Genomic DNA, 11,881 nt, shown 5'->3' on the forward strand with positions numbered 1-11,881 from the left:
TCATTTTACAGAATTCATATGATGTTCTCGTTTGTTTCTTTTGAAAATAGACTCATTAAGAATTTTAAACATATAAATTTAAGCCCCTAATTATTTTTCTCCAATTGTTGATGATTTTCCAAAGTCAGAACAGGGGAACCCGAATTCATTCTGACCTTATCTCACAAAATCTATTATATCTCATGATTTACAATTTCATTTCTTACACTGTTTCTTTTATAAGAAACTAGACTCAATAAGATTTAATTCCATATTTTATTCCTCCTCTAATTCAATCTCTAAAATTTTTGGTGATTTTTCAAAGTTAGACTACTGCTGCTGTCCAAAACTGTTTTAGTGCATGATATTAATTACCATTTTTCCCCTAAGCTTTCAATAAATGATAATTTCATCCCTGCTCAATTAACCTCTCAATTGAGCTGATTTTTCTCAATTAACACTTTATCCCATCACTTTAAACTACTTTATAACCTTTGGAAATCAAAATTTTAGCACTAGACTTTGATTCCAAACTTTTTCACAATTAGGTCCTACAAATCAATTTCTATTGAAATTACCTAATAAAATCATCTCATAAACAAATTAAAGCTTAAATTTCATGCTATTTCATCATAAACTTCCAACACATATTCATAGAAACTTTCAATTTCATTTATAAAACCAAAAATAATGAATTTAGTAATAGGACCTAGTTGTAAAAGTCTTAGAAACATAAAATTACAAGAAAAATGTAAGGACTAACTCACTTGGTGCAAAAATTATGAAAAACCAGCTTGAATAAACCCTTAGGACATTTTTGGCTGATGAAAATGCAGAAAAATAAAGAGAATTCTAGATATTCTAATTTGGTATCATTTTTATGTTAGTAAAATTTGTTATTTCCCATTTTACCCTTATTTCACCAATTCTTTGATTTTTCTCAGCTTATGCCGCCCAAAATATCTCCTTTTGGGCTTATTTACAATTTATGTTCCTCCTCATTTAACAATTGAGCTATTTAATCCTTCTAGTAACTTTTACACATTTTTCAATTTAGTCCTTTTCACTTAATTGATTACCCAAACATTAAAATTTTCTAACGAAATTTTAATACCATATTACTAACATTTCATAAATATTTATAAAAATATTTTTGACTCAGTTTTACGAGATCGAGGTCTCGATACCTTGTTTTTACCCAATTTCTTCAATAATTTCTTTTTCTAACCACTAAATCGGTAAAATTCTTCTATCTATATTTTCATACGATTTTCCTATCATATCAATACTCATGCAAAAATATTAATAAATTTATTTTTAAATCGGATTTGTGGCTACGAAACCACTGTTCCAATAACCTTGAATTTAGGCCATTAAATATATTATCAAGATAATCAACACAAGTAACATTTCATGACATTCAAACTCACACTCAATCCATATTACCACAACATTTAACCAAGCCATCACTAAATTATATTTCTATTACAAATCACATATATGCACCTTTAATATCATACTTACTCATTATACTTTCTCATACCATTCATAGGCCATCAACTCATATACATAACTTAAACTAACACAAAACATATTTACTTCCATAAACACCTATGTTCATGTTTCAAACACTCTTATTACATGCCACAAAACCAAATATAACAATTTCAAGTCTACAAAATAAAGTCGGATAGTGTGATATTCAATTTGATTTGATCGCCCGGTTCCACAACACAAGATCTACAAAGAAACAGGAAAACAACACGAGTAAGCTTCAATATGGCTTACTAAGTTCACAGGTTAAAACATTATAATTTATTGAATGATCACAGTTTTTAATTAACAAAATTAATGGCTAACATTAACCCTATCGATCACAATCATTCAACAGGTGAGTTTCGTAAATACAAATCATTTAATCATTTCATTTATACAATATCAACCATTATCAAGTCACGATATAATATCGAAAATCATGAACACATGTACAAGTCTTTCACAAGAAATTATAATGAAATAATAGTTACATATCATTATTAGGTCATTTAACTATTAAAATTTTAGCCCGATGAATGGTACAAACAGATACGGATAGGCAGTTAACCATCCAGAACACACCAGAATGTTGAAACGAGCCATACCAACCAAGAACACACTTTGGCACCAAGTGCCTAGCTGGTAGGCTATCATCCCTCCAGAAACACACCTCAGCACCAAATGCCAAACCCGAAGGCTTACATCTATCCCCGGTAACACACCAAAATCACTGTAAATATAACACGGTAGTCTGCAACAAATGCTGGACTCCGGTATATTTAGTAGACAATAACAAGTCAGAAATCATCATCCCATCACAAGTCAATCCCGTTTAGTGTGCATTGTAACCTATTGACATGCCAATTGTATCCTATCATATGTTCATCTGGGCTCTATACAAGTAACCGTATAACATTTTACAATTCAATTTACTTGCTCAGCATATACCACTTTGTAACAACTTAAATACATATATTTATATACATTTATTAACATACCACAACTCAAAAAACAATATAATATTAAAAATTATACCTAATTAAACCGTATGAACTTACCAAGGCTAAACAGCAAAGGTGAAAACATCAAGGACTGTCTAGTAATTTTCTCATTTTTGTAATTAACTACTGATTCTTGATCTATACAATAATTTTTATTTCAATTTCTAGCCCCAAATGCATTATGAAATTCCATTTAATACATATGATTTTTAAATGACATTTTCACAATTTCCTAAAGTTTTGCACTTTGTTCAATTTAGTCCCTAATCCCAAACTTTAACATTTATCAAAATTAAATCAAATTCAAGCTAAAGAAATTCTCCTCATACATATACAGTCCATAATTACTAAAATTTCTCAAGAATTTTATTCTAAATTTTCTATTTTATCGGTTTAGTCCTTAAACACTATAGTTACTAAAATCACTTTACAAAATAGTCCTATTTAACAACCAAGCTTATAAACCTATCAATAAAATCTAAAATCTTCAAATAACAAGAATAGAAACTATTAAATTCTATGAAAGTTTTGAAAATGGAGGTTAGCTGGACTTAGTTACAACGATCTCAAAAACGTAAAATTCATGAAAAACGGATATCAAATACACTTACATGCATTAACCCTAAATAACCAAAACTCTAAAGCTCACAAACATGGTGTTTTTCTGGTGGAAATGGCCAAATAAAGAAGAAAACCCCACTATCTTTTGTTTTTAATTATTTAACCTTTGTTTAATTTAATAAAACTATTATAAAACACCAAATTTTAATTCATTTCTTCCACCAACCATCCATATTAATAATTTATGATCTAATTGCAACATAAATCCTCCAAATTTAACTATTTAGGTCATTTAGCTAAGACAAACTCAATAGCAAGCAACTTTTCCAACTTTTACAATTCAGTCCTTTTTACTAAATTAACTGTCCAAACATTAAAAATTTCTAGATTGAATTTCAATATACCTATATAATCACTCAGTAAATATTTAATAAAAATATTTACAAACTCAATTTATGAAAACAAGGTCTCAGTACCTTATTTTTGAAAACCACTAACTTTCAAAGATGTACCACTTATACCTTAACTAATTGACTAAACTAATAAAATCAATTTAAAATCATGTTTTAATATAACACTATTTTTAACTCATAAATATTAATTAAATAAAAAATATTTATAGACTTACTCATCGAAATTGTGGTCCCAAAACCATTATTTCTAACACTACTGAAAACGGGCTATTACAGTTTAGAACTAAGTAAAAGTAATTTTAGGTTCAATTTTTTGTATTTTTAAGTTTAAAATCGGGTTAAAACATGAGTTAAGTCATTGGGTTGCGGGACGGTCGAGTCAACCCTTGCAAAAAATTACAGCAATGTCACAGCACAGATGTTCCGTGTTGCGATACCTTTGGCAGGTTGCTGATGTCACGACACACTTTGAAAATTTTGAACTCTAGATTATATTGATTTCTTTTTCACGACATCGAGCTAAATTACTCGATTTCTTAAATCTATTTTTGTGTTTCGACATGGAAGTTCTATGTTACGACATTGACTCTATTTTGACCCCTATTCTCAAACATCAAAGTGTTCGATTTAACTTTTTAGTCAAGTTAAACAAAATTAAATCCTAAACTACTTATAATGTAATAATATACACAAATTTTATCAAAATCTTGAAAATAGCAAGTTTTGTTGCCAAATTCATCCATCAGCTCAGTCAAGGTAGTTGTCCAACATCCATCGTGCGACTCTACCTTGCTTCTTTTATCCCGCTCTTTAAATTTTCACTTTTGTCATGCACTAATCACATATGCCTTTTCTAGCTCAAGGTAGTTAAGGTTCTTTACTGATATTTCATGACATGAACTAACCTTTCGCTATTTCCCTCATTCTATTGGTGGCCACATTTAAAGACCTTAGTCTTCCTATTAATTTTCATTGTTAATTTATTATTTTCTAAATCAATAGACATAGATGTGGCCAGAACGGTCTACCTAATATAATGGGTATCTCAAGGTCTTCCTCAAAATCTAAAATGACCAAATCGACTGGGATGATGAAGTTAAACACCTTAACCAACACATCTTCAAGTCCTTCCTTTGATTGTACTGAAGACCTGTCAGCTAATTGTAGTGTAATCTATGTATTTCTATGATCCCTAGCCCAAGTTTTTCATATATTGATAAGGGTATTAAATTAGTACTGGCTCCTAAGTCACATAGGGCCTTATTGAAGGGATATCTCTATCTCTATAGGAATTTTGAAGCTCCCTGGGTCTTTTAGTTTTGGAGGCATTTGTTTAGAAATTATCACACTACATGACACGTCTATGTTAACCTACTCTCCTATTTTAATTTTCTTATGCCTAGACATAATTTCTTTCTAATACTTGGCGTATTTAGGAACTTTTTCAATTAATTCAATTAGAGGAAAATTAACATTCAGATATTTGAATAATTTTAGGAAACTTACAAACTTTACTTCATCCCGTTGTCACTTATCTTCTAACCGTGAGGGGAACGGTACCTTGGCTAGTACGAGTTCTTTTTTTAACTCATCTTCCATATCAGCTGCCAGCTCAGTTATCTTCTTTGATTCAAGTTCATCATCAATGTTTTGAGGGCTTTCCTTTTTAAGATCATCAGTATCATCCTTGTTCTCCTCTTGAGTTGTGTTTTTCGGGTTACTCAATACTTTACCTGAACAAGCACAATTGCTTTTACCTGCTCCTTTCCTTCTCTCTGACGATTTTTCTCGGTATTTTTTGGGATTCTGGTGTCAATTTGCCTTTTGATGTCTCCTATCATGCTCATCAATTGGCTCATTTGATCTTCAAGTTTAGTCAATGCTTTATTTGTGTGGGTGCACTCAGATTGCACTTATTTTCCTTCTGTGCTTATTGATTGTATCTCCCCTCTTAATTTGATCTAGGCGTTAACTACATACAGTATGTTTATTTAGGTTGGCCCTTTCTTGAGGCTTCTACAAATATGGAGGTTGGTAGTTAGCATTTTTAATAGGTTTAGAACTGTTACCTCCTCCCTAGTTTATGCCCTATCTCAGGTTTGGGTGATCTCTCCTGCCAGGGTTTTAAGTGTTCGAATATGGGTTTCCACCCCTGTTCTCGATATAGTTCACGTTCTCGGATGGATTATAAAAATAATGGCTAAAAGGTTTATCTCCGCCAAACATTGAAGACACGCTGGATGTGGACTTTATGCGGTTAAGCATGTCCAAAATTTGTTAGTATTTGACATCAACCTGGACAACTTTTACTGTAAGTGGTCTCTGGCCATAAGTAAACCTTTCGTTTGGCCACTAGCAAGAATTCATCACCATGTTCTCTATTAAGTCATATGCATCCTCGTATGTTCTGTTCATCGAGGCTCCTCCTGCAGTTCCATCGAGTCCTATGCGTGCATGTGCATCGAACCCGTTATAAAATATTTGAAGCCTCAACCACTTGAGTAGACCATGATGTGGGTATATTTGAATCAAAATCTTTAAACATTCTCAAGCTTCATGGAAGCTTTCTCCTTCTAATTGCTTGAATGTAGCGATATCTCTACTTAGTTGGATCGTCTTGCTGATAGGAAAGAACTTGTGTAAAAACTTTTTCGTGAGTCTAACCAAGAAAAGGCATTATCGGTTAAGGAAAAGGGGAACAAATGAAGATGAATAGCGTCGTTGGTGACCACATTAAACTTTAGTGTATCACAAAGCTAGAGAAACTATTTTAAGTGTTGGTTTGGGTCCTCCGTCATATTTCCTTTAAACTACAGATTATTTTGGATCATCTGGGTCATGGTGGTTTAATCTCGAAATTGTTTTCCATAGTGGCTAGCCTTGTAATGCTACCCTGTACCATATCCAAATTTGGTAGCGCATAGTCCCTTAAGGTTCTTTCTTATCGTACTATAGATGGGTTTGTCGATAATTGTAGTGGTTGTGGTAAATCTTGTACGTTAGTTTCGTTAATCTTATCGAATAGTGGGTTCTCTCGTGGTGGATTGTCTGTAGTAAGTGGTTGGTTTTGCATTTTCTATTGTTTCTATAGGTGTTCCCCTGCTTTGAGTCATACACTGAAACCACAAAGAAAACTAAACGCTATAGTATAAATAAAAAAATCGTATCTATAACTTAAAATTTTTCTAATTATTCTATTAATGCAAAAAATAAAAATAACCTAGTGACGTTGCCTCCCCGACAACGAGGCCAACAACTTGACCACCTTTGGATGTACTAACATTCAGAGTGTGAATACTGCTACTAAAAATATGGAATTTGAGGTGGTGTCTGCAAGTATACGAGTCAGGTTGTAATATATTTTTTAAAACAAAGTAGGTGAGTACTCCGAGGATTGTACCTAAGCAAGGCTAGTCCTAATTAGTACTTTAAATAAATTATATTTTGATTAACATAATGTGAAAAAATTATTTATGAATATAATAAAATAAATAAACATGCAAAATAAATTAAACACAGAAAACTTAAGATGTAATTCAACCAAATCTAAGCATGGGTGATTAGTTCACTTCGGTGATCATAACTAATTCCTATTTCGGGTTTCTACTCAATCAACTAGTCATTACCCTAGCAGGATATCTCGATCTTTCACTAAACTAATAAGTTGATAAGAACTACTTACCTCTCGACCTCACAGTCCATACCGGATTAGGGTAAGGGGTTCGCGGATAGATAATACCAATTTTAGGTTAATTCCCACCTAGATGAGTTTCTAGGGTTGTTAGGTCTAAGTTTTAAGTTCTTCCTATTCCAAACTATTGATTCATTAATAAAACTCTGCATAGAAATTAATTAATCACACTTCCACTCACTAATCCCTCATAAGAGGATTAGTTCCTCATGAATTTCATAAACAATGTAAACTTGATAAAATAAATAAACATTATGAACAAATCAAGAATAAGAGTTTAAGAAGAAATCTTGATTATATTGAATATTTGAAGCACAAAAATCCACAAATTTTGCGTTGGATCCACAAATCAAATCTTTTGATGAACCCAAATGAAAATAACTGAAAATAAATCCTATATCTAAAAAGAACTAAAAACTGAAAACTAAACTGAAAATAAAATGCTAAGTTACAAAAGTAGTCATTTCTCAAGTGTCTTATGAGTCTATTTATAGTGTTAGGGTTGGTCGCCGTCCTTAGCCTTAGGTCGACTGACCTTTTTACATTTATTTCCACTATGCGAACCAAAACACCCTTCACTCATAATTCTCCTCGTACAGGGTCGGTGTCGCAACATCCAGTGCCTGTGTCATGACATTGAAGGTAGTTTGCTTAGCTCAAGTTTAGCTTCAGGGGTGTGCCCCGACATCTACTAGCTATTTTGCGACACAAAAGGCAATCTTGGATTTTGGTGCTTTGTTACTATGTTGCGAAATTGAACACTTGTGTTGCAACATTACGACCAGCCTTTAGCTCTCAAGCCTTTGAATGGTGTCTTGTACACTCACTAGGTATGTTAATCCTCCCTTAGGCCTCTTTCAGCCCTTAAGGTCATAAAATGGCTCAAATTACACTTTTTATTAAATTTAAACTAAAATAGAAAAACTAATTAAAACATAATAGAATTGTTCGCATTCAAGCTCCTTAAGTATGAAAACTAGTTTGTAAAATCATGCTTTAAAAGATATCTTTAAAACATTTAAATCGTAAGGTAGCCTAAGAGCATGCATAAAACATATCTTTAAAAACACAATCACATATCGTGAAAACAGAGGTTATAAAAAAGCTTACTCTTGGAACTTAGATTTTAAAAAAACCCTAAGCCACTAAAAACATAATGGTTCTGTAGCACCCTAAACCCGGCCTAGACGTTATGGTTGAATCTGGCGTGCCACATCAAAGTGTCTTTTGAAAATAGGACTTGTTGGTAAAAATTCACATCTAGGTTTAAAAAACCCCTTTATTATTATTTAAAAAATCATCTAGTAAAAACGTTTGCCTTGTTATCTACTATTGTTATAAAAGGTTGATCTAAAATCGCGGAAGTTTTTGAAAACTCTAATGTTTAGATTTCGTGTTTTTGAAAACAATAATTATTTTGAGAATTCTTCTTCTCCTAAACTAGAAGTTTAAAATAAGTAAGCAAAAGCCAAGTTAAAATTGTAAACAAACATAAATGCCCTTATTACATAAACAAAACCCAACACAAAACTTTAAATTTAAAATAAAAGCAAGTGTAAAACAGCTGTAGTTGAGTGGCCACCTCCGAGTCCCTCGCAGCACCAAATCGCCTATGGCTGAGGATTACCTGAACAATTAAACAGAGGGGCGAGTTTATGAAAACTCAGTGTGTAATCCCCTAACAAGCAAATAGTCAATTAAACGGTAGATAAATGCAGTTTGGGCCTGAGCCCGTTACAGTAACAGTCCAGTTCAATGTGGGCCTAAGCCCTTTCCCGAAATAGTAAATGATTGGGCTTGAGCCCATCACAATGACAGTAATCAGTAGGGCCTTTGCCCAATTTCAGTAATAGTATCAATGGGGTCTTGGCCCATAACAGTAACAGATATCAGTGATGCAATGAACAGTATGTAATATCATTAATCTATGCAGTAATAGTACAAAATCATTAACCAGTGCAGATATGTAGTTAGAAATCCTACCTAATCCAGCCTCTATACACCACTCCGTCCCGCCAAACACACCATGTGGGGATAAAATCGACCCACCCAGCCAGATACACCAAGATTAGCACCGGTTGCGACACTAAAAGATATACAAAGAAAGTCGCCAAGAAATAAACCAGATATAACCATCAAGAGGTCCACAATGCGTCTTGGCGACCGTGTAACCTTATCAGTACGGTACACTTCCTCTAAATATAACAACCCATCCCCATGCAATATACCGTGACATAATATCATACGTGTATGCAAAATGTCATGCTCAATCATAGTCATACATATCATAGAGCAAATCAGTCATACATAACATAACCCCATAACAGTCATTTCATCTCCTAGGGGTATGACAGTCATTTTACCCTATAGGGGTATTTCAATCATTTTACCCTATGGGGGTATTTCGATCATTTTACCTTGCGGGGGTATTTCAGCTATTTTGCCCTACGGAGGTATTTCAGTCATTTTACCCTATGGGGCTATTTTGGTCATTTTATTGACCTCACGAAAGGTTCACAGTCGCCTCGAGTAACTCAGGTAACCTAAATGGGCATAGCAGTGTATATGGGCCTGAGGCCCATTACTCGACCCAAGTGGGCCCACACGTTCGTGCGGCCCACTCAGTCCAGAATTCGCCACGGCTATGGGAACTATATAGCCCAGTCCAGTATTCGCCATAGTTCGTGGATTTCATCCGTGTGGGGCCCTTGGGCCCACTCGGCCCATTTCGGCCCAACGTGGCCCATTACGGCTTAAGCCCATGAAAACGCTCACGGAGACCTCCACAGTTTATCGCCCACGATTCGTAGGTTTGGCTTACCACACAAGCGATCACACGCTCGTGTGGTCTCAAATGCCATATTTTTGGCTTTTCGGCTTTTTGTCGTTCTACGATTGCAATGGGGTGTTTACACACTAGTTTACGAAAAGATGCGCAGACAGTCCTCGAACACTTTCTAACCTATGTTCACCCGTAACACTCGGTTAACCACATATCAATTGAAATTAAAAAGAATCCTATTAATTACATATAACTTCTTGATTAATAGTCACTTACCTTGATTGAACAACTGAATCCCTAAGCAATTCACTCACCGGAACGACGTTGGTCACTAGATCTCAGGGTTATTACCTGCAATCCAGTTGAAACCCCTTAATATCAATTATCTATTAGAACGATTTAAGTCAAAACGAACTCCAACTTATTGAAAGTATAAAACTGTAGAATAAGGATGGTATACAAAATTGGCAGAGAGCAAGGAAAAAGTCGGTACAAAAAGGGTAAAAAAAGGAAAGCAAATCGATAATAAGGGAGGAGAATGGTTTAGGGGACGAAGAGGTTTCGGTAGAGGGTAAAAAAAGAAAGAATCACAAAGGAGATAAGATAGATTAGCCACTAGTAGAATTACTTGGAAAATAAAGAAAAAGAAACAATGGAGAAAGGCACTATTCATCCAATGAAAGATTGCCAACACCAAAAAGAACGAGACTGAACAATATGCAAAAACCCCTTACCATATCGGCCTTCAAGCAAAAAGTGTGAAAACTCCTCACAAAACCGAAATGAAGGGTATACCAAAATGAGCAGTATACCCCTCTAGCCAAATTTCCTGAGTAACAAAGTCCATATTCGGCACACATCTCCTCTCCCCTCACTTCCCTTGATTTTCTCCTAAAATCTCTCCCCTTATCCCTCCTTGAATCACTCCACCTATTTCTCTTCAACTCCTCCAACAACCCTATTCAAATTCAATTCAAACTCCCCTTAGCTATGTTTCAGTCCAACTCCACTACCTACACAGCTCAAGCAGCAAAATAAATACTTCATTGCGCAACCCAAGACTTGAACCTCAGACCTCACATTTACACAACACGCCACTTTGCCACTAGACCACAAGCTCTTTTTGTGTTATAAAATAAACACTATTATTTATAAGGCCTATATACCAGTGTCCAGATTCATAAGCAAAACTAAAAATTCTACAAAAGCCAAGACTTGAACCCCTGACTTCTCAGACACTTCCAAACACTCCTAAATCACTTAACCACAGAAGTAGACATTCATTTATGTCACTTCCTTGCACAACTAAATATCTATGTGCAGTCTTCTAACTGTCCCTTGTTCAAAACCTATTTCTTCTAAGCCCAAAATTTGGGGTGTTACATGCTCCCACAAAAATGATGAACCCTAAACACTCACCGATTAATTGAGGATTTAAACAAGCTTTGTTTTTCCTTTTTCGTTTTTGGTAGATGGTCCGACTGGTTCGCAACATACATTAACATGCACAAATTACTTAACAAGAATACAAATTCAAACGTACGAGCAAACCTAATTTCCTGGACAAATAACCTTAGCAAAATAGAGGCTCACCTTGGTTTTTAAGAATTTTGGTTCAAAATAGAGACTTGACAGAGAGAATAATCGATACGAGAAATTTCCATGAAAATGACTTAATTTATATGAACTAAATGTTTTAGTACTCTTAGTATACCCTACTTGACTTAGGAAAAGGTTAAGTGCATGGATAGTGTCCTAATTGGAAAATAAGTCAACTTCATAATTCAAGTGTAACTCGACTTTACTGGCATAACCGAGCACGCCAAATTAATTGGTAGACTCAGCTTGCTTAACACTGGCAAATCATCATTACCACGTCCTTTATGCATACGTTGCACGCCTATCTTGCAAAGCAGTT

The 11,881-nt window shown here is 34.3% G+C and overlaps 1 non-coding gene across 1 annotated transcript; it reads left to right on the forward strand.

Moving 5' to 3' along the window:
* Positions 1-5,993: 5,993 nt before the first annotated feature.
* LOC128032119 (small nucleolar RNA R71) lies at positions 5,994-6,100 on the forward strand. The gene has a single exon (XR_008188249.1). It is a non-coding gene; the product is annotated as a small nucleolar RNA R71 (small nucleolar RNA).
* The last annotated feature ends 5,781 nt before the right edge of the window (positions 6,101-11,881 follow it).

The sequence above is a fragment of the Gossypium raimondii genome, chromosome 8 (genome assembly GCF_025698545.1).
Source record: "Gossypium raimondii isolate GPD5lz chromosome 8, ASM2569854v1, whole genome shotgun sequence".
NCBI lineage: Eukaryota > Viridiplantae > Streptophyta > Magnoliopsida > Malvales > Malvaceae > Gossypium > Gossypium raimondii.